This window comes from Protopterus annectens, chromosome 2.part2 (assembly GCF_019279795.1).
Source record: "Protopterus annectens isolate FY-2018-M chromosome 2.part2, PAN1.0, whole genome shotgun sequence".
Lineage (NCBI taxonomy): Eukaryota > Metazoa > Chordata > Ceratodontiformes > Protopteridae > Protopterus > Protopterus annectens.
The window spans coordinates 592,602,155-592,627,182 of NC_056730.1; the positions used below are offsets into that span (position 1 = coordinate 592,602,155).

Here is a 25,028-nt window from a genome sequence, read left to right on the forward strand (position 1 = left end):
GGGAAGCGTTGTAATTATAAAATGCCGTCGGATGCTCCGACGCCCGCTTCAGCCAAAAAGCGCAAGGACAAAGCAGGGAAGCCTAGAGTGGAAGAACCGACAGTCCCGGACGTCGGTTCTTTAGCAGGCTCAGTGGAGCCGGAGGTTCTGCCAGGAGTTTCTTTGGAGTCTCAGGGAGAAACTTTACTGTTACAGGATGTGTCCTCTCAGGAAGTAGGCCAGGCTGAAGGGGCTTCTCAGGTGGCTGTTCTTCCCTCTCTTCCTAAGGTGGTTAGGGCCTCGCCTTCTGTTTCTAAGGCTTCTTTAAGAGGCAGGCCTACTTTAGCTTCAGTGGGGGTTTCTCCGAGTGTTTCAGGGTCTTTGCTTAAGAAGCATATGCTAAAAATGGCAGAGGATTTGATTACAATGATTAGAGGTTCTATGCCCCCTCCTGATAAGAGGCCTAGGGTGGAACCTGAGTTTGAGAGTTTTGAGCAATGTTCGGAGGCTTCTGAGTCTTCGGCTGAAGACTTGCAGGAGTATCCTCCTTATTCTGATTCTGATGTGGATGATTCTACTCCTTCAGCTTCGCCTCCTGAGGATTTTTCTTTTCAGAGACTCTGCATTCCATGAGGGAGCATTTTAAATGGGAAGGTCAAGATTTCTCTGATTCCAGGAAGAGGCTTAGAATTCTTGTTTTACCCCAGCATAGGCCTTTAGCTATACCTCCTGTTCTGAATGTGGTAGAAGATGTTTTTGCAGAGGCTTCCCTGAATCCTGACTCTTTGCCTCCTGCCCCAGTTAAACCGGATAGGTACTATAGGGTGCCTGAAGCCCATAAGTATCTTTTTAAGAGTCCTAGGGCAGACCCTGAAAATGTCTCTCAGGGGCCTAAAGGTGTGAAGGCTTCTGTGGTTAAAAATCCTGTTCCTCCTGATAAAGAGGCAAGGGCTTTGGATAGATGGGGAAAGAAAGTGTATACTACTTCCACTTTAGCCATGAGGGCGTTGAATTGTCAGTTTCATATGTTAAAATATCAGAATTATCTCCTTTCACAATTGAAGTCTAAGGTGGATGCTCTGGCTGAAGGTATTGAGTGTAAAGAGTTACAGGATTTAGTTCATGTTTCTGAACAAGTTTTAAATGTGATTATGGAAGCCAGAAGACCTAGTACAAGGAAAGTGTACGCAGAAAAATGGAAGAGATTTTTATTTTGGACTGCAGCAAAGAATTTGGAGATTTCTGAGCCTAATTTGAGTGTGGCTCTTCAATATCTTACTGAGTTATTGGACAAAGGTTTGTCTTTCTCTTCCATTACGATTCATGCTGCAGCAATTTCAGCTCACTATGATTGTGACCCACCATTGTTTTCACATCCTTTGTTCAAGCAATTTCTTAGAGGGGCAAAGAATATAAGACCCCCACGTAGAGCTCCTACTCCTGCTTGGGACCTCAATTTTGTGTTGGAGAAACTTACTCTACAACCTTTTGAGCCTCTTGCTACTGCTGAACTGAAATACTTGTCATGGAAGACTGCTTTTTTGTTGGCCATTACTTCTGCTAGAAGGGTTTCTGAGTTGCAGGCCCTTATGGCGGTTGAGCCTTTTTTGATTTTTCATAAGGATAGGGTATCATTACGTACTAATCCTTCCTTTATGCCTAAGGTGGTTTCTAGTGTGGCTTTAAACCAAACTATTCATTTGCCTACTTTTATGCAGATCCCCAAAATAAAGGGGAAAAGATTTTGCACACTTTAGATGTACACAGGCAATTGCGTTATTATTTAAGCAGGACTAAGGATTTTAGGCAGTCTCAGCAGTTGTTTGTTTCTTTTGCTTTGAGTTCGCAGGGCAAGCCTGTGTCAAAACAAACTATTTCTAGGTGGATTGGGTTTTGCATTGCATTTTGTTATTCCCATCATGGTAAGGAGATTCCAGCTGGGATTAGGCCTCATTCCACTAGGGCTACTGCCACTTCAACAGCTTTTCTAAGGGGGGTGGCAACTAAGGATATTTTGGAGGCAGCTACTTGGAGTTCAGTGCATACTTTCTCTAAGCATTACCACCTTCCTCTCTACTCTAAGTCTAGGGCTGGTTTTGCCACAGCTATTTTGCAAGGCATGTTATCAGCTCCTGCTTCCTTATGATTTGCCAGCCTCCCTTACCTCTGCTTTGGGATTCTACCCAATAGTTAGGACTGCAGCAATGTGGAATGAAGAACATAGTACAGTTTTGTACCTACCATAAATGTAGATGTTCGAGGATCCACATTGCTGCAGTCAATTTACCCTCCCTCCTTCCCTCTGTGTTTAGGGGTGGTTGTGTAGGTGAGATTATATTCTGGTACCTTTGTATATATTGTATATATTTTTGGTGCAGGTATGTTTGGTGTTTTTGGTTTTGGCCTTGTCTTTTTAGGGTCTTCTGACATCTGGGGCAAGAAAAGACTGAGGATATGACGTCGGTCATGCGCATTAGTACCCTGACGTACTGACGTCAGTCTAATGCGCCGTGACCGACGTCAGCCATATACTTTGGTATTCGGGCCGACTGGACAGCGGACTACCCAATAGTTAGGACTGCAGCAATGTGGATCCTCGAACATCTACATTTATGGTAGGTACAAAACTGTACTTTATGATTAGGTCACCCAAAGTCAGTTCTAGTGACTTGTGCTTATTGCTGAAACCTGTCCCCACCACCACTTTTAGAAAGTTGTTTAGTAAACTAATACCTGCAACTCTCTCGCGGTAAATAAACTACCAGCTGAATTCTTAGATTGCCGCTAATGCGGTTGCTTGTCCTGTAACAGTTCTCATTAATTGCTCTATAGCTGAAAATCTAGTCCCCCTCCTCTGGAAAATTTCCTACATCACCCCACTTCACAAAGGGGGCCAACTCCAAAGAGTTAAATTCACAAACCAAAAAACTCAAAGTAATCACGAACTGTTGAAAACAAAAGTGAGTACCATTGCGAGCAATTTCAACAAAAACGGACTAGTATTCGTTAAAAACAACAGATTTAATGAGCGCTTTCAGTGGAAACAATGTCCCACCTTCATCAGATTACTGCAGATCAATTAGCAAACCTTTTATATACATAATATAGATCCTAATTGATCAATTAAAAATGATGCTTGTCCTTTAAAGAGCTAGGAGGTATTTTATACAAACCTAAACAACCATTAAAAACAACTAAATCAAACTTTTATGTTCATAACTACTTATATAAATACATACTAATATAAGATTTAATTTACATCTATCTAACAAGTACAACAAGTATTCATTATATATAACTCAACAAATATGTATAGTTTACACAAAAAAATATAAAAATGTATATAATACTCAAGTGACATTTAAATTAATAGTGTAAATGTATGCTGATATAAACATATGTCAGACCATTAGACTAGTACCAAAGGCTAATGCATTAGCAAATAGACAGCCAAACTAACCTGTATAACATCTCTAATACAACTGTTTAAAATTCAGAATCATTGTCGCCTGCCTTAAAAAAGTATTAGATATAAAATCACTGGTTATGTATAATAAAATATACCTTATTATGCTTATAAAGCTAATAAATGAGAAACCAAAACATAATAAGCTTAATAAACGGGTAAGATTCAATATGTGTAACAAAATACCAAACTTATTCATCTTTTCAAAGCTAAACGTTTAAGAATACTTTTTATAGATATGTATTCATTTAAACTGGGATATATATGTGCTTCAGTTCTAATCTCCAGGTTTACCTGCCAGGGGCCTCCTCTAGAATCAGGATGCCTTTGTTGCAGGACAGGGAACTTAAAACTATGATCAGGGAAGTCAACAACATGCCTAGCCAAAGAACTGAAGCACATATCTATAAAAAGTATTCTTAAACGTTTAGCTTTGAATAGATGAATAAGTTTGGTATTTTGTTACACACCTTGAATCTTACCCGTTTATTAAGCTTATAATGTTTCGGTTTCTCATTTATTAGCTTTATAAGCATAATAAGGTATATTTTATTATACATAACCAGTGGTTATGTACCCTCTAATGCTTTTTTAAGGCGGGCGACAATGATTCTGAATTTTAAACAGTTATATTAGAGATGTTATACAGGTTAGTTTGGCTGTCTATTTGCTAATGCATTAGGCTTTGGTACTAGTCTAATGGTCCATCTGACATATGTTTATATCAGCATACATTTACACCGTATTAATTTAAATGTCACTTGAGTATTATATACATTTTTATATTTTTTTGTGTAAACTATACATATTTGTTGTGTTATATATAATGAATATTATTTTGTTGTACTTGTTAGATGTAAATTAAATTAAATCTTATATTAGTATGCATTTATATAAGTAGTAGTTATGAACATAAAAGTTTGATTTAGTTGTTTTTAATGGTTGTTTAGGTTTGTATAAAATACCTCCTAGCATTTTAAAGGACAAGCATTATTTTTAATTGATCAATTAGGATCTATATTATTTATATAAAAGGTTTGCTAATTGATCTGCAGTAATCTGATGAAGGTGGGACATTGTTTCCACCGAAAGCGCTCATTAAATCTGTTGTTTTTAACAAATACTAGTCCGTTTTTTGTTGAAATTGCTCGCAGTGGTACTTGCTTTTGTTTTCAAAGAGTTAAGAAATTACCGACCCAATCGCTGTACTTTCCTCCCCTCTCCAAAAAAGACACAACACAATTTTAGACCATCACATAGCACTACTAAAGCCCTTATGGCTTTCTCACAGTTGACAAACACAGAAACAGTGGAAACTATGCTCAGCAATATTCTTAGACCTTTCCAAGGCCTTTGACATGATTAACCATGATAATCAACACCCTCTCTGAATTAAATCTAAGCTCACCCACCATTTCCTAGATCAGAAGCAACCTTACAGGCAGACAACAGGCAGTCAGGTGGCACCAGGAACTCTCTCCATTGCTACCAGTCTCACTAGGAGTCCCACAGGTTTCCATACTTGGATCCCTGCTGTTTTCTGTTTTCACTAGTAACCTACACACACTGCATGCTTCCTTCGTCCAGTATGTCGATGATTCCACTGTATGTGCATCCTCTTCCCCCCAGACACTGCTACAACAGACTCTGCCCTCCTTTCTTGCTGTTGAAAATTGGCTCTCAGAATCTCCGTTAATATTAAATCCCAACAAAGCTCAGCTTCTTATCTTTCCACCCACACAGCACTCTACACACAACATTACATTTAACATCACCTCCAGTAGTAGCACAGTTGTATATCCTGTCAGTCACACTAAACTTCTAGGGGTTGTCTTAGACAGCAACATGAAATTTGACATACATGTATCCAGTACCATAAAGTCCATAACAAATGGCCATGCTATACAGAAACAAACAATTCCTTACAGATTTCACTAGAGCCACTATTGCATGCACCCACCTCATCTCCACACCGTTGTATGCCTCACCTATCCTTACCAATTTCAGAACATCTGACCTGTCCAAACTGCAGGCATGTTATAATAAAATTGCCAAATCTGCAACAAATAGCCCTCACAGAACACACCACTGCACTCCCCTCAAAACACTTAGTTTGCTGGAACTTCCCCAATTCAATCAACTTTTACTAACACAAACTATTACACTACCTTGAAAAAAAATGTGCTGTACAAAATGTAGGAAACCCAAGCACCAAAGCCAGAGTCCAAAGAGCCATTCAAAAACTCTTATTGGAGGTGGCCAAAGCCAGTAATTCTGCTGGTATATCCCTCTATAGCAACACCATTGCCAAACACTGAAACACCCTTCCCCTCCAGCATCTCATTTACCACCTCCAGTGCCTCCTTCAAAAAGGCCTTAAAGTCCCACCTACAGGAATCATGGCACTGTAGGTGTGACAATGCTAGTTTAAACTCTTTAACTTCTTTATCTCTATTACCACCTCCCTCTCTTCGAGCACTGTGCTAACCCCACCAATGTATCTCTTACCTCCTCTATCCCAGTTACCCCCCTCCTATGTCATGTCACCCTTCATCCTTAGCCTTAATACCACTATGTGCATCCTGCCACTGTATTTTGTGGAAACCCAGACTAATCCACTACTACCTTCTACTCTCAACCACATCCCTCTACTTAGTACTTTTCTTCCCCCATTAACCCCCCCCCCTTTTTTTTCCTTCTCACCTCTACTTTATTCCTTGAGATTCTGGGAATTTGCATAGTAGACTAAATATATATTAACTCATAATGTATAACATTAGAAACTTCAATAATTCTAGAAGTTATTACTGCAAGAAATGTTGCTAGCTTTTATACTGTTATAGACTTCCACAAGAGCTGTACATTGTTTCTTTGTATCTCAAAAGTGTCTTATTTAAACAAATTGTCTTATGTAAACAAAACTGTAGAATAAGTAAGTTTTATATGTTGTATTAGGAGCTTTTCTCCCCAGGCCTCTGCTGAAAAGGACCAGTGTCCAGTCAGACTTTCCCGGTAAACAAATGTCAGATAAATATATATGGGCAAGCTGACATAAGTTGTTCATCCCCCCCAACCTGCACATCTTTGCCAGCTCCGAAGTTGACTGGGTCACAGTCAGGAATTCATCCTTCTACATCCTGCAGCAAAGCTGTTTTATTATTATTATTCATCTGGCAGTTGGCTTAGAGGGATTAGGGAGCTGCTAATGAGCTATTTCCTGTGTTCCTTTGGTACAAGGTTAGATTCCCTCAGCCTCTTGTTTCCTAACTGTTCAACACTTGACACCACTCCTGGACTGAGTTTGAAAAAGGTCCATGGAGATCAGTGCTCTTCCGTGGAAAACAAAAACATGTAGTTTATTTCTTTTAATATTTGTATTGGTTTCTGTACCTAGTTCAGTATGTCATTCACAGTCATTTACTGACTTTAGGGCAGTGTTTTTTCCTACTGTAAGCACCTTTTCTAATGAAGGTTTATTTTGTTAACGCATGGAAAGAGAAACTGTGATATTTGCCATACTCTATCTTCAATAAGAAGTACTAACATATTGGAGGTACACTGGCATTTCTGCAATAATCTTGGTATTTTAGAAGTACAGTGACTAAATACTTTACTGAAATGTATGTTCAGAACACTAATTAGGAGATGGTTGTCATCCTTGATTCTCTGTGGTCTCACAGGAGGTACTGTGTATCTTAGTGTAATTTTGTTTTAGGGAGAGCTTTAGAACATGCTGGTGGCTACAGCTTTCTACTGTTAACCAAGAACTGTGGGCTTGGTCAATTTTAAGGTAGCTCGTGCTCTATAGAAGTGCAAATTTATTCTTAAGTTTGCTTGTTATACCTACAAGTGTACCCACACCTAAGATGACTTGCTGTGGCTCCAGGTTCTCATTCATAAGGTCTGCGTAGGCTATGGCCACGTATGCCAATGTATTATTAGTAATGCATAAGCAACTGTATTAACACCAAGTGTGTTAATAATAGATACCGCAGTATATTAATAGCCAGCTCCATAGTTAGACACACAGAAGAACAAAGATAAGGTTATGTTCAAATGTCTCTGTGCTGTTAAGATTTGTGACGTGATTAGAACCCTTAATTCCCTCAACTCTGTATATGACTGTAACCTTGTAGTTGCCCTCGCCATGGTGAAATGACCCTTGACACTCCACTCTAATGGAGTTTGAGAGGGAGATGATTGAATTTGTTTGAGTCCAAAGCAGATATTTAGCAGTATTTTGCCTTCTCCAAGAATGATGCCACTATTGTCAAACAAAATAATTGACCTCAAGTGTTGTCATTCCAGAGGGATCCAGTGAGCAAAGGGATGACTGACAAAAAGTTTTGTTCACCAAGGATGGCCTGCATGTCTCTCTTCAGGATTTCTACATATTGGTTGACTTTTTCTGTTTTTGTAGTACTTTTTTTTAGGGAAGCTCTATCTTTTGGGCATTCCAGTTTAGCAGACTCCAGTGCATTTTATGTTAAGGTGGCAGTGCTGAATGCTAGGAGCCTGTGGGACTCCCAAGATGATGGCTGAGAAGCACACTGACTAGAGCTCTTTCTTTATGAAAATTGGGCTGTTAAAAATGACTGGTAAAAGTTATAAATTTGGAGGGTATTCCGTTAGTGGCAGTAGATGCACTAAATATTAGCAAAGAAATCTGGAGAAAAATAAGTCGGCTAAAAAAAGGGGAGAAAGTTCTGGATGAGAAGAATCTCCTTGCTTGTCAGGAAGCAGAACTGTGCACACTAATGTAAGAAAATGACATCCAGTAAACTAGAAAAAAATTAGCTCAGATGTACTTGAAGTGTTTAAAATAGTGGGACATTGGAAGGTTATATAACAGTAAATGAAAAATGTTTGGAAATGTAGTAGTAGTATTAAATCAGTTGAACTGTTAAGTTTGAAGACACGAACTGCAAATGAAAGACAGAAATGTAGGCATCAAATGAACTCATTCAGAAGAAAGCAGAACTTAGAAGATAGAGCACTAGGAGTTGGAGGAAGGGAGTGGACAGTGTTAACTTTATGAATGCACACAAACGTAACTGAACTTTTATTCCACAGAAGGCTTTATTAATTCAGAGGGCACATCACCGTAATGCTGTTAATTTAGCCTTCAAAAGGAAGCAAAGACCCTTATTGGTTAAAATGCAGTCATACCAGCAGTTGACATTTATGGAAATATTAAAAGATGAATCATTTAGGCGCATGGATTAAAATGGACTGTTTTGTGGCAGCTAAGGATGTGGGAAGGGGCTAAGAAAATGGTTATTAAAAAAAAAAAAAAAAAAAAAAACTGACAGTACGACACAGGCAGTGAACATGTTTGTTCCTTTCGTCGTATGTGTAGGTCAGGCTTACTTTAGCAGCCACAGAAAAAGTTGCAGGTGATGGAGTTAAAGTGGAATGTTAATGTGATTTTCTTCTACTGAAGAGAGTGGCTTAGGACCACCTGATTTGAAGGGATACTTTAAATCTGCACAATTGAGAGTTTATTAGCACAAGCAGAATACTGCAGATCAGAGGAAAGATGATGCTGATAGAAAAGACTTCCTATTCAAGTAAAACAGAGCTCCTCAGTGACACTATTCAAACGCAACCTAGATAATTGGATGGGAGACTGTATATTCACCCCTGGGGTGGCACTCATGTCCCTCATGGACAGGGGTAGCGGTTGATCACAGACCCGCTCTGTTCATAAATTTGTTCTGCAAACTACCTACAAAGAGCAAATGGGGATACTTGGGATTAACATGACTAGGCTTGTAAAGGCTCTAGGGCCGCTAGCTTAGTAACCTGCTATAAACCTATAACCTCCTGTGGAGGGGTAAGGTAGAAGTACAAGAGATGCAGAGACATTAAGAGCTTTGGAAGCAAGCCCTCAAGCAGAACAGAAATTACTGTATTGAATGTTATGTATACAAAGTGACAGACAACATTGTAAATCCAAACCAGTGAGGGAGTGAAGAGATTTTCAGTAGAAGTGCATACAACTATGGGCACAGAAAAGCAAGAAATGATGGGGGAGTACTCTCAACCAAGAGCATGTAAGTTGGAAGACTAAAGTGATGAAGCAGGAGGAAGCCAAGCAGGCGCTTTTTCTGAGGTCAAAGAATGCATTCTGTATCGGGGACTGTTGAGAGAAATTGGACAAAGGGTGAGTATCAAGTAAAAGGCCAGTTCTTGTAGAGTTTTTAGAATTCAGAACAGAAGATGTTTTTAAGAAGGGGATAATTTAGTAAGCATTTGTAGTGTTATGTGATGACTTTAAAAAAAAAACTGTCGAGGAGATTAAAGACTGATAGGGAATATTAGAATAAATTTCAAAATAGCAATGGGAAGAAATTTGTAAGGCCTCTGGGTATGCTACAAAGTTCGAAAAATGTAGGGTATTAGCATGAAGATGTTTACATGGGTATTTTTTATACAAAGGCCTTCTTAAATTGCACCTCACTGCTAACCCTGTCTGCAACTGCAAAGACCCCCCTTGAAGACCCACTTTTCCATATCTAAGTGACCCGTTGATGCCTTTAAATGCATACACTATACTCTCATCTGAAATGTTCTTTTTGTATATATTGTAAGTAATGGTACTACTCCTGAGTATCTTATTCTACATAATTGTTTTTTGTACTTCATTGTTTCTCTTATCTTGTATGCCAGTTTTATTGTTATCTAAAGCATGTATGTACACTATTTCTTTGGAGTTTTTCTCCCCAGGACTCCAGTGAAAAAGGACACATGATGTCCAGTTGGACTTATCCTGGTAAAATAAATGTTAAATAAATAAATACTAATAAAGTAATAGACTTCAGAGAATTTTCCCCGATTAGAGAGTAGGTGTTAATAGGTGAGAAAAAGATGAGACAGAATAGGAAATTGGGAGGACAGTTTTCGAGAATGTTAATAAGTTTAGGCGCTCCCTTTTGAATGTTTTGGTACAGTTGTTGGGGTAACATATTGTATTCATTAGGGAGATGAGAACTGTTGAGACATAGTAAGACCTTGTCAAGTTTAATCCTGTTATCAGCAAAAAAGGATTTACATAAAAGTGGAAATCAAACATTTTATCAGTTGTAAATGAGGTACTGAATGATGAAAGATAGATGAGATTATAAAAAATAGAGAAGTAATTTTCAGAAAAAAACGTATGCACAGTAATGCGCAAAAGTGATTAAAATAAGTAGTTTGGTAAGAATTGAATGTGCAGGCATATTCTAATGCACAAGAATAAAAGAATAGAGCTATGATGGAAATGCTTATAGTGGCTTGTATATGATAATGGGAAATGTTAAGTGATCATTTTTTATTTTTATTAATATACATATGTTCATGATGTAAATTAATGTAATGAATAAGTAAAGTTGCTTAAGCAACTTGAAGTATGAACAAAAAAAAAATCTGATCTTGAGGCCTTTCTGATGCGCAAACACACATGTATAGATACTGAAACATGGCTTCAGTGTTTGATAGCGCTCCCTGCTTAGCAGGATACTGCACCCATCACTTGTTTATACCTTTATTCACTTCCCCATTACCTCATGCCATATCCCTCTTGAGAGTGATTCGGAATGCCTGCATATCTTAACCACATCAAATAAAGCTATTACTATATTGTTACCAGTTGTAGAGCTCCTTCAGTGTCAGTTGAAGACCCAATAAACTTGATGAATTGAATTCTGACTGTTAATTTCAGTGCATTACTTTTGGATGACTTTAACTACCCATTCAGTAACTGGAAACCTTATATAACTCCTAATAAATATGCCCAGTGGTCCGTCGACTTTTATAAGTATTTGTTTCTTAGATCAGATATTCCAAGTTCCCACCACAGGTGGCATGTTTGATATAGTCATTACAAATTTTGTTCCTGCCTGCACCCATGCTAATGTAATTCCTTCAATGATCATATCTTCTGCCCCATAACTTTGCCAAATGTAGAGATTGCATCAGGGCCAACCTAATATCCCTGTCTGAGGGCCTGACGAAATTTGAAATGCACCCTCAACTTAACCCACAGACTTGAGCCATTAAATATATCTCTTATTTCTGTGTCCATATAGACCAGTGTGTATAGAGAACTCAATCCTAATTCAGTATGATAGGAAATTCAAAAATAAATCCCTGTGGTGGAACTTGCAAAGAAACTCTATAATTTGAGAAAAATGATTCTGTACATATTCATTCACCACCTCTCACAATAAGAAGGTACTTGTGCAGTCTAACATTGAGCTCGAACACACCATTAATAAGGTTAAGGCATGGTACAAACAGAAAATAGCCACCACCTGCAAGGAAAATCACAGGACTTTTCCTTTTTAAGTTTATTAGGTGCAACACTGCACTGAGCCCAGCTGAATGGTACTACCTATTCTAATACTGAAGCTATAGCTAACATATTAGTTTAAAAATTGTCAGTTTGTCACCCACACGTTCCCGCATTTAAATCACTAAACTCCCCTTAATACAAAGTCATTGTGGACCAGATCCTAGAACCTGTCAGGAACCAAAAATAACAATGTGAGCCTAGACTGTAAATCAAGCTGTGTCCTAGCTGTTAAGCTGTATGTCATTACTGAACCCGTCCTAAAAATGTAAATCCTTTTTCTCCCTGCAGGATGTGTACCTGACTTGTGGAGAAGTGGAGTGGCATGATTAATGCCAAAGTATAGCTATACCATAGACATTGGTAACTGTAGTTTTACTCTCACAAAATTCCTTCATAAACAGTGAAATTGGTGACCTACAAACCATGGATTGTAATAAGTTTGGCTTGGTGAACAGTTGATCATATCTCCATAATTTGATTACTTTCTTTGAAATTGCCATGGATGCGATCAGACTACTGAAACAGACCTGGCTAATGCCTTTAGCATAGTTTGGAAAGATGTCATTGTTGATAAACTTGCCTAAATGTAAACCCCTGTATGCCTCATGAGTTGAAAATTGGGTCTCCAGTCAGACATGTACAGTAAGAGTTGGTGGTGTGTTCTCATCTGAAAGGCATGTCACTTGTGGTATCCTTCAGGGTTCTCTGCCCGGGGTCTCCATCTTCAAAATGTACTTCTGTTGTGAAAAAAAATGTCAGAGGTCTAGGAATAGCCAAATGTGCCAATGACTGTAAAGTGGGTGCTTTTGAGACTCTCATGGAATCTTAGTCCTTCAAGAAGGGCCTGCCTGAACCAGCATTTGGTATATCAATAATAGCTTTAAGTATAATGTAAAAAAAATATATATATATATATATATATATATATATATATATATATATATATATATATATATATATATATATATATATATATGTATGTCATGAGTAGCCTTTGGTGAACTAGTCAGTCATACTGATAACCATGTAAATGGAACCTTGCTTGTGATCAACACAGTCCTTGAAGATCTAGGTACCTTCTTTGAACGGGAACATGTATCCGTTATAGTTAGAAACTTCAACCTTGCTTACTTGTCCAGAGTATATCCTCTAAGGATGTCATAATCCTACCAAATTCCTCCCTCATCAGGCCAGTCACAGACTGCATTATACTGTTTGGAATGTACTACTCCAAACACCTTGTCGGCTATTAAGATTACTAAATTTTAAAACTAAAAAGTTAGAAAACTAGATGTTCATCGTGTTTCACTGCTGCAGTCATTACACTTGGGTTATCCTGCCGTCTGGCGGTCCCGCAGTCGGCCAGAGTTCCAAAGTCTTGGTCCGGCGTCGGTTGCTGTCGCTTCTTCCCTGACATCAGTGCGCCAGGGGTATACAAGATGCAGCCGACACCATTTTCTTCAGTCTTTCTTACCGCGCGGTGCCCGAAGCAAAAGCAGTTCGCAAGTGCCGGTCAGCCGACTCCTGAGATTTTCAATTTGAATTTCAGAACCAAAGTCTTCAGTAAAGCTAAGTACCCCGTTGGGGAAACTTTTTCTTGCCTCAGACTGATGTCAGTAAAAGTTAATAATTGTATTTCTTGTGGGAAGCAAATACCTCATAAGGATTTTCATTCTTACTGTATTCCATGCCTAGGTCCAGACCACAACGTCACTAGTCGGTTTTGTGCTAGATTTAACAAACGCACTATTAAATGTCGGTTTGATTTTGCTCGCCATTACTTTGGCCGAAGGTTTAATTATACCATGCCGTCGGAACAACCGACCGGAATACACAAAACGCAAAGACAAGGATAAGGACAGGCATCCGAGGCCCAAAACTGACGATGAAGCCTGTTCTAGGCCAGTCGCCGGTTCTCAGTGAGGCACTTTCGCAGCCCCTGACACCCGCTACCTCAGAGCCACAGGCCGCCTCCAACTCCCACGTGGAGAGGTCTAGGCCTCTGGATACTCAAGGTGTTGGGCCTACGGAAACTAGCCCTTCAGATGGGTCCAGAGCTGCTGAGCAGGCATCGGCTTCTGAGAGTGTTTTCAGACCTTCACAGCTTACCATAAAAACTACAGCCAAGTCTAAAACTCCATTAAAGACAAAGAAGCAAGTACAGCATTCACCTGGACAGGCCTCCATGCTTAAAAAAACAGATGCTCAAAATGGCCAAAGACTTAATTACTCTCATCAGGGGTTCCCATCCCCCTCCTGATAAAAGGCCTAGGTAGGATACAGACTGATTCCTCTGACCAGGTTTCCATTTCTTCTGGTTCCTCTTCAGACCAGGGATACTCTTTACCCCCCTATGAGGACTGTGATGCTGAAGAATCAATTCCTTCAGCCTCTCCTCCTGAGGATTACTCTTTTGGGGAAACTTTACATACCATGAGGGAGCATTTCCATTGGGAGGGCCAGGATTACTCAGAATCCAAGAAACGGCTCAGAGACTTTCTTTTATTGTCAGCACAGGCCCCTGGCTATTCCGCAGTTTAAATCCTGTTTCTTTGCCCCCTGCTCCAGTCAAGCCAGACAGGTACTACAGAGTCCCTAACTCTCAAATTTCTTTATAAAAACCCTGTTGCTGACCCAGAAACTATTTCCCAGGGTCCCAAAGGGGTTAAAGGCTTCCACGGCTAAAAATCCAGTTCCCTCTGACAGGGATTCTAGAGCATTAGACAGATGGGGGAAGAAAGTTTACACTTCTGCAACTTTAGCAGTGAGAGCTTTAAATTGCCAGTTTCACAAGCTTAAATACCAACAATATTTAATGTCTCTGTTAAAACAGAAAATGCTTACAAGTTCAGAACATCCTGACTTATAAGGAAATGCAGGATTTATTGCATGCAGCTGAACAAGTGGGAAAACATACTCTGCAATGTGGTTTTGATTCATTAGAGGCTTCTTCTAGAGCAGCAGTTACAGGATCTGTGATTCGAAGGCATGCTTGGTTAAAAGAACAAAGTTTACCTGATCATGTTAAGGCAAAATTATTGGATGCTCTTTTACAGCAGGATATTTTATTTGGAGTTAAGGCAGAAGAGGTATTAAAGAAAAGGGAGGATAAGGCACAATCTATGCAAACAGTGAAGGATTTCTTACAGGTACAGCCACCTCGATTTTGCAGAAATTGGCCTTCAAAGAATTGGTCCTTTCCAGTGTCAGACAGACCACAAAGAGGCAGATACAAACGCCCAAGAGGCAGATCTCAGCCCCAAGGCTCTTACAAACCACGACAGTGGGGTGCTTCAACCCCAAAAGGAGGTGAAGACAAGTCACAACCTTATAGGAAACGGCCCCAATGACTTCCCCCTTCAAATGTCAAGCACTTACCTTTTGGCAGCTCCCTTAGGGGGAAAACTAGCTCTTTTTTCTCAAAATTGGCATATAATCACCCAAGACAAATGGGTTCTGAATATTGTGTCTCAAGGTTACAGGTTCCACTTTCACACTCTACCAAGGCTAAAAGGAATGCCAGACCTGCCACAAAATCAATGGGCAGAGGCACAAAAACAAATCCCTCATGGACATGAGAGCTATTCAAAAGGTGCCACAACAGGAACAAGGACAAGGATTTTACTCAAGACTTTTCCTGGTCCCCGGAAAGGACAAAGCCTGGAGGACCCATACTAGACCTTTCTACTCTCAATACTTACCTGGATGTTCCGAAATTCAAAATGTTGACACTACAGCGGCTTCTACCCATGCTGGGCAAGAAGGCTTGGCTTGTTACTTTGGACCTCAGAGGCATACCTGCATGTCCCTATCAGACAAAATTGCAGAAGATAAATCAGATTTGTAGCTGGTTCATTGCATTACCAATTCTCTGCACTGCCCTTTGGCTTATCTACTGCGCCCAGGGTCTTCACAAAGTGCCTGGCACCAGTAATTGCATTTTGCAGACAAAAAGGAATTCAAATATATCCATACTTGGACGACTGCCTTATTCAAGCAGAGAGCAAGGACATACTTCTACAGCATCTGGCGTTTGTAAAAACGTTGCTAATTTGCCTGGGGTACACAGTAAACGAAAAGAAGTCAAAACTAGTGCCCTCACAAGAGATAATATTCCTGGGTGCCAGCTTAAATACAACGGCCCAGATGGCTTATCTCACGCCAGACAAGCAAGGACAACTGACTCAGTACTTTCAATTGATGGCAACAAAAATCCAACTCCCTGCAAGAAAAATTCTGCTGGCCTTGGGATTCATGGCATCCTGCATACTACTAATTCCGTATGCCAGACTGCATATGAGGAAATTACAGTGGTACCTAAAAAGTGTTTGGACTCAACACTGTCACAGTTTGGAAGCAGTAATATCACTAATTCCCTGCCTACAGCAGGAGTTTCGATGGTGGGCACAGGCATGTCACCTCAACAAGGGACAGCCTTTCATTCTACCCACAGCCAGGCAGACACTAACAGTTGCTTCGGATTACGCCTGGGGAGCACACATGGCAGGAAAATGTATTCAGGGCAAGTGGGCCGCAGACAAATGCATCTTCACATCAATCAAAAAGAGATGTTAGCTGTGCAAAATGCCCTAACAGCTTTCAAGGACCTTCTGCATCCAGGACAACTATTGAAGACAGACAACACCACAGTTATGTGGTACATAAACAAGCAAGGGGGCACTCATTCTTATCCCCCATGCAGACAAGCCATGACCTTGTGGAACACAGCTCTAACCTATCAAGTTCATCTGCAAGCACAATTCCTGCCAGGAAAGAAAAATACTCTGGCAGACGACTTAAGCAGAAACCTCATGGATCCTTACGAGTGGAAATTAAATCCACAAGTATTCAGCATGATAACACAAAAATGGGGTTGCCCCGACATAGATCTTTTTGCCTCCCCAATGAATTACCAACTACAAAAATTCTGCACAAGGACTTATCACACACAAGCATGGAAAGTGGATGCTCTCTCGTTCAACTGGAAAAGCCTAAAAGTTTATGCCTTCCCACCACTGCCTCTCCTTTCAAAGGTACTCCTAAAAGCCAGGCAAGAAAAAACACAGATGATCCTGATTGCCCCAGACTGGCCACGCCAGCACTGGTACCCAATCTTAAATAACTTAGCTCAAGGCCCACCATGGATTTTACCTCAAACTCCACACCTTCTGACTCAACAAAACAATCAGATCCTGCACAGTCAGCTCAAAACCTTAAACCTGGCTGCATGGCAGATTCCTTAGTCAAGCAGACAGCACCTCTCTCTAAAGCGGTTATGGATGTCATTTTGGAGGCCAGGAGGCCTAGCACCAGGAAATCTTATTCAGAAAAGTGGAAGAGATTCTGTGCCTGGAACCAGGCTCAAAGCTTTGACCCTCTTGTCCCAAATATTCCTCCGATATTACAATACTAAACTGAGATGCTGGACAAAGGACTATCTTTTTCATCCATTAAGATCCATGCCTCTGCCATCTCGGCTCATTACAACACAGATCCTCCTATTTTCTCTCATCCATTGCTAAAACAGTACCTCAGAGGGGCTAAAAACATTAGACCGCCCTGGAGAGCACCAGCACCAACTTGGGACCTCAATTTTGTCTTGGAAAAACTAACTACCTCCTTTTGAGCCAGCCAATTCAGCAGAATTAAAATGTCTCATGGAAAACTGCTCTGCGTCTGGCAATAACCTCAGCACGAAGAGTCTCAGTTACAGGCACTAATGGCAGTGGAGCCTTTCATCATTTTCCACCAAGACAGGGTTTCTTAAAGAACAAACCCTTCATTTATGCCAAAGGTAGTATCCAGTGTGGCTCTTGACCAATCTATTCACTTGCCAACTTTTTATCCAAATCCCCAGAATAAAGGGGAGGGACTTCTGCATTCATTGGACATACACAGACAGTTATGTTTCTACTTGGACAAAACAAAAGCTTTCAGAAAAACTGAGCAATTGTTTGTAGCATATGCTGCATGATCACAGGGAAAGGCTATTTCAAAGCAGACCATTTCAAAGTGGATAGGACACTGTATCCGTTTCTGCTACACACAGCATGGTAAACCTGTACCTAGTAACATTAGGCCACATTCCACCAGGGCAACAGCCACTTCAACTGCCTACCTTAGAGGAGTACCTACCAAAGACATCTTGGAAGTTGCAACTTGGAGTTCAGTGCATACCTTTACCAAGCATTATAACTTGCCTCTTTATTCTAGATCCAGAGTTGGCTTTGCCACTGCAGTGCTGCAGGGCCTCATAGCCACCCCAAATCCTCTATAGAACCAGCCACCCTACCTCAGCTTTGGGATTCAAAACAAGTGTAATGACTGCAGCAGTGAAACACTATGAACATAGTACAGTTTTGTACCTACCATAAATGTAGATGTTCGAGTGTCTTCACTGCTGCAGTCCAGGATGTTCATCGTGCATACAGCTGCAGTCATAACAGATGGGTTATCCTGCCGTCAGGCGGGTCCTCGGTCGACCGAATTCCAAAGTCTAGGTCCGGCGTCTGTTGTCATCGCTTCTTTCCTGACGTCAGTGCGGCAGGGGTACAAGAAGCAGCAGACGCCATTTTCTTCAGTCTTTCTTGCTGCGCGGTGCCCGAAGCAGAAGCAGTTCGCAAGTGCCGGTCGGCCAGCTCCTGAGATTTACGAAAGTATTTCAGCCGAAGTCTTCTTGAAAGCTAAGTACCCCGTTGGGGAAACTTTTCTTGCCTCAGACCGATGTCAGACAAAGTTAATAATTGCATTGCATGTGGGAAGCAAATACCGCATAAGGATTTCCACTCTTTCTGTATACCTTGCTTAGGCCCAGACCACGACGTCTCGGCCTGCCGTTTCTGTGCTAGATTCAACAAACGCACTATTAAGCGTCGGGCGGAGTTCGCCCTTCACTTTTTTGGCAAAAAATTTAATTATATTATGTCGTCGGATACTCAGACTCCAGTTTTGAGCAAAAAACGCAAGGATAAGGACCGACATACGAGGTCCGCACCACCTACTGAAACCACGCTAAGGCCGACTACCGGTTCTCCGGTACTCAGCGAAGCGCCGATGCAGCCCCTGAGTACCGATGACAATGCATTACCGGTGTCTTCAGTACCCGAGGTCGCAGGCTCCTCGGCCCCCATTCCTACTACAGATACCGACGCCACTCCTGGCGGGGAAACTCGGAATTTAGACAGGCCTGCCATTTCTCAAGGGGTCTTCAGGTCTTCCTCCTCCTCTATTAAAGCCTTCACTAAATCTAAAACAGCCATGAAAACCAAAAAAACAGGTTCCTCAGACCCCCTCTCAAGGCACCATGCCTAAAAAACAGATGCTTAAAATGGCTGAGGATTTGATTACTCTTATCAGGGGTTCTCAACCCCACTCTGACAAAAGGCCCAGATTAGAGGAAGACTACCCTTCCTCAGATCAAGCTTTTATTACCTCAGAACTATCTGAGGACCTGGATTATGCCTATTCTCCATTCGAAGATTCTGATGCGGAGGAGTCTATTCCCTCGGTCTCCCCCCCGAGGACTTCTCTTTTGGGGAAGCCCTGCATACATTGAGGGAACACTTTCACTGGGAAGGCCAAGATTACTCGGATTCCAAGAAAAGGCTCAGGGAATTTCTTCTGCTCCCCTAGCATAGGCCTCTGGCTATCCCACCTGTTTTAGATCTATTGGATGATGTGTACACAGAAGCCAGCCTTAATCCTGATTCTTTGCCTCCAGCTCCTGTTAAACCAGACTGGTATTACCGGGTTCCTGATTCTCACCAGTTCCTATATAAAAGCCATACTGCTGACCCAGAAACTATTTCACAGGGTCCCAAGGGAATTAAGGCCTCCACTGCTAAAAACCCATTACCTTCAGAGAGAGATTCCAGAGCTTTAGAAAGGTGGGGGAAAAAGGTGTACACCTCGGCCACTTTAACCATGAGGGCATTAAACTGTCAGTTCCAGATGTTAAAGTATCAACAGTTTTTGATATCTCAGCTGAAAAGCAAGATGACACAACCAGAACAACCAGATTTAAAAGAGTTGCAGGATTTGTTGCATGGTGCAGAGCAAGTGGGTAAACATACCTTGCAGTGTGGTTTTGATGCTTTAGAGGCCTCATGTAGAGCTGCTGTTACGGGGTCTGTTATACGTAGGCATGCTTGGCTCAAAGAGCAATCCTTACCAGATCATGTCAAAGCTAAACTATTAGATGCACCTCTTCAAAAAGATGTATTGTTTGGTGTTAAAGCTGAGGAGGTACTAAAGAAAATGGAGGAAAAAGCGAAATCAATGCAAACAGTGAAAGATTTCTTGCAGGTACAGCCTCCACGTTTCAGCAGAAACTGGCCTTCAAAAAATTGGTTCTTTCCAGCCACGGACAGACCTCAAAGGGGCAGATACAGGCGTCCAAGGGGTAGAGGGCAACCCCAAGGATCTTTCAGAGCCAGACAGTGGCAAGCACCAACCCCAAGAGGTGGAGAAGACAGATCACAGTCTTTTAGAAAACAGACACAATGACTTCCCCCTACACCTGCCAAGCAAAGCTTTAATGGCAGCACCTTTGGGCGGAAAACTGACATTATTCTCAAAAAATTGGCATATTGTTACAAGAGACAAATGGATTCTGGACATTATAGACAGAGGCTACAGGTTCCACTTTTACACCCTTCCAAAAATGAGGCATGCCAAACCTGCCACAAAATCAAAGGGCAGAGGCACAAAAACAAATTTCAGCTCTCATGGACATGAAAGCAATTCAAGAAGTACCTGCAAAAGAACAAGGTCAAGGGTTTTATTCCAGACTATTCCTGGTACCAAGGAAAGACAAAGATTGGAGACCTGTCTTAGACCTATCCATCCTAAACACATACCTACAGGTGCCAAAATTCAAGATGCTCACATTACAGCAGCTTCTTCCCATGCTGGGCAAGGAGTCTTGGCTGGTAACAGTGGACCTCAAGGAGGCATACCTGCATGTCCCTATCAGACAAGATTGCAGAAGATACCTCAGATTTCTTGCAGGTTCAACCCATTACCAATTCTCTGCATTGCCCTTTGGCTTATCTACTGCACCCAGAGTGTTTACGAAATGCCTGACCTCAGTAATCGCCTTCTGCAGACTACAAGAGATACAAATCTACCCATATCTGGACGACTGCCTGATCCAAGCAGACAGCAAGGACATACTACTGCAGCACCTGGCGTTTGTAATAAAACTATTGAACTTCCTGGGATACACAGTCAACAAAAAGAAATCAAAACTAATACCCTCTCAACAAATAATTTTCCTGGGTGCCAGCTTGGATACAACCACCCAGATGGCCTACCTCATGCCAGACAAGCAAGGGCAACTGTCTCAATACTTCAGAAAAATGGCAACTTACACCAGGCTAACTGCAAGGAAAATCCTGCAGGCTCTGGGATTCATGGCATCTTGCATCCTACTAATCCCATGTGCAAAGCTGCATATGTGGAAACTTCAATGGTACCTAAAATACTTATGGTCTCAACACAGCCACAGCTTGGAAGCAATTATACCACTCATTCCATGCCTTCAAAAGGAATTTATGTGGTGGGCTCAAGCTTGCCAAAGAAACACAGGTCTTCCTTTCTGTGTACCTCAAGCAACTCAAATCATCACAACAGATGCCTCAGACTACGCCTGGGGAGCACACATGACAGATCAGTGCATTCAGGGAAAATGGACCCGAAAAGAGAAGCACCTTCACATCAACCAAAAGGAAATGCTAGCCGTGCAAAAGGCTATTATGACCTTCAAAGACCTACTGCATCCAGGCCAGCTATTGATAAGGACAGACACCACCACAGTGATGTGGTACATAAACAAACAGGGAGGAACTCATTCATACCCCCTGTGCAGGCAAGCCATGACCCTATGGAACACAGCACTGGAATTGCAAATTCAACTACAGGCGTAATTCCTGCCAGGGAAGGGAAACACACTGGCAGACAACCTAAGCAGAAATATGACAGATCCACACGAATGGAAGTTGCATCCTCAAGTTTTCACAAAGATAACTCAGGCATGGGGACAGCCAGACATAGATCTCTTTGCTACCCACAGAAATTGCCAGTTGAAAAAATTTTGTTCAAGGCCCTATCATCCACAGGCATGGAAAGTGGACGCACTTTCCTTCAGTTGGGCAACATTATCAGTCTATGCCTTCCCGCCTCTTCCTCTGCTGCCCAAAGTTCTATTAAAAGCCAGAGCAGAGAGGCCGAAAATGATTCTCATTGCTCCAGACTGGCCAAGACAACACTGGTATCCGCTCCTGAAGAGCCTGACACATTCCCCACCATGGATCCTGCCTCTAGTCCTTCTTCTGTTGTCCCAGCACAACTACAAAACTCTTCACAGCCATCTCAAAACTCTAAATCTAGCTGCATGGAGAATTCCTTGATTTCCCAACAGTTTCTCCTCTCCAAGGAGGTGCAGGATGTCATCTTGGAGGCCAGAAGACCTTCTACTAGAAAGGCCTACTCCGCCAAATGGAAACGATTTTGTGCTTGGAATCAAGAAAAGGGACAGAATCCTTGGGTAATAAACATACCTCAAATTTTACAGTACCTAGCCGAAATGTTAAACAATGGACTTTCCTTCTCCTCCATAAAGATCCACGCGTCAGCCATTTCTGCACAATACAACATAGACCCTCCTTTATTCTCTCATCCTCTCTTAAGGCAGTTCCTCAGAGGGGCAAAGAATATAAAACCCCCAAGGAAACCACCAGTCCCTGCTTGGGACCTCAACTTCGTATTGGAAAAGCTGACCCTTCCTCCCTTCTAGCCAGCTTCTTCATCAGAGTTACAGTACTTGTCATGGAAAACAGCCTTTTTTCTGGCTATCACCTCAGCTCGCAGGGTTTCGGTGCTACAGGCCCTCATGGCTGTGCAACCATTCATCATTTTCCATCAGGACAGAGTTTCCTTACGAACCAACCCTACCTTTATGCCAAAGGTAGTATCCAGTGTAACTTTGAATCAGACTATCCACTTACCTACCTTTTATCCTAATCCACAAAACAAAGGGGAAAGACTACTACATTCCTTGGACATTCACAGACAACTTCGTTACTACTTGGACAGGACAAAACCATTCAGGAAATCTGAGCAACTCTGTGTCCTATGCTGCAGGTGCTCAAGGAAAGGCTATTTCCAAACGGACAATTTCAAAATGGATAGCCCACTGCATACGCTTTTGTTACTCATTTCATGGAAAAACTGTGCCTGCATGCATCAGATCCCACTCCACCAGAGCCACAGCTACCTCTGCAGCCTTCCTCAGGGGGGTCCCTACCAAGGACATTTTGGAAGCAGCCACCTGGAGTTCAGTGCACACTTTCTTCAAGCACTATCACCTCCCACTATACTCAAAATCTAGAGCAGGCTTTGCCACAGCAGTCCTGCAGGGCATCCTATCCCCTCCTAGTTCCACTTAGTGCCTACCACCCTTACTTAGCTTTGGGATTCTACCCATCTGTTATGACTGCAGCTGTATGCACGATGAACATAGTACAGTTTTGTACCTACCATAAATGTAGATGTTCGAGTGCTCATACAGCTGCAGTCCAGGTTGCCCTACCTCCATCCCCTCTTAGGACAGGCCATATGACGAACACTTTTCATACAACCTTTTTGGGGTATTCTTTTATGGTGTATTTGCTTGCAACTACTGTTTTTGATTTTTCAACATTGCATCTTTGCATAACATTGTTTGCCTTCCTTCTGGGGGCACCTGACATCTGGGGCAAGAAAAACTGAAGAAAATGGCGTCGGCTGCCTCTTTTGTACCCCTGCCGCGCTGACGTCAGGGAAGAAGCGACGACAACAGACACCGGACCTAGACTTTGGAATTTGGCCGACCGAGGACCCGCCTGACGGCAGGATAATCCATCTGTTATGACTGCAGCTGTATGAGCACTCGAACATCTACATTTATGGTAGGTACAAAACTGTACTTTACCCTCCCTCCATCCCCTCTTTCTTAGCTGGGACTTATCTGCACTTTTCTACCCTATACTACCTATGTGGTGTATTTGGTGGTAACTGAAAATTTTGGTTTTACTTTTTATGTATGTTTTATTAGCAATATGTATTGCCTACCTATTTGGGGGCACCTGACATCTGGGGCAAGAAAAACTGAAGAAAATGGCGTCGGCTGCATCTTGTATACCCCTGGCGCACTGACATCAGGGAAGAAGCGACAGCAACCGATGCTGGACCAAGACTTTGGAACTCTGGCTGACTGCGGGACCGCCTGATGGCAGGATAACCCAAGTGTAATGACTGCAGCAGTGAAGACTCTCTAACATCTACATTTATGGTAGGTACAAGACTGTACTTTTTCCTTGGTTACCTGGTAAGACTGAAAGTTCTCACTTTTATCTGTCACATATTGGCTTTTATGTGGTGATCTTTAGCTTGTCTTCTGGGCTGTGAAAGATCCTGCCCTACTGGACCTTCTCACCTTAGAAATGCTGGAATTGCTAAAAATACGCATGCCAGAGACCTTAGCCTTCATCACAGCATAACCAAGACCTGTCTGAGAGAGAGAGGGAGGAGTTCATCACCCATAGACTCCCCTTGCATGCTAAACAATGTAACATGTTGGCCTCTTCTAAGATTTGGCTTGACAGTTAGATAGGTACCCACAAATGTATGCCTGGAGTAAGCAGCATGACCCTCATTGAGCAGTGTGGCAAATCCGACACACTCATTCTGTTACATGGGTAGGCTCTTTTATCACCCATGCTGTCTGACTAGTGTGAACCTATGAACCAAGCACGTACACTGGACACTACTTTTCAAGGATGACCCAGGAGTACGGTCTTAAGTGACTTTCTCAAGAGTTTGCCATTAGGCAAATGGAGGTCCTGACCCTTTTTGACCTTTTTAATTTGTTTCTATACCCAAATGGTTCATCAAATACCCAGTGAAAGGACCTAAACCTTGTTCAACAGATAAGCAAGAAGTGTTGGTGTGACAGGTTTGTATCCTATCTCTCCCCACCACTGGAACAAACTTCAGCTGCATGTTAAGCAGGGTGAGTAAACTTAGTTAATTGGGTAGGCAGCCTTAAATTGTCATTCAGTCTAATTTGTTTTACTCTTCTTGAAGCCGGAAGAAACAGTTTATTGTCTTGTCTTGTAATGATCTGTAGATGGATAGTATAGCATCTTCATATGAGCCTTCTGTATAGTGTGTGTATGATGAAACTTTCTGAGTAATGGATATTAG

At 41.7% G+C, this 25,028-nt stretch overlaps 1 protein-coding gene across 1 annotated transcript in view; it reads left to right on the top strand.

Moving 5' to 3' along the window:
* The window catches only part of CCT7 (chaperonin containing TCP1 subunit 7), a 1,331,840-nt gene that overhangs the window by 434,886 nt on the left and 871,926 nt on the right, over nt 1-25,028 (top strand). The window lies entirely within an intron of this gene.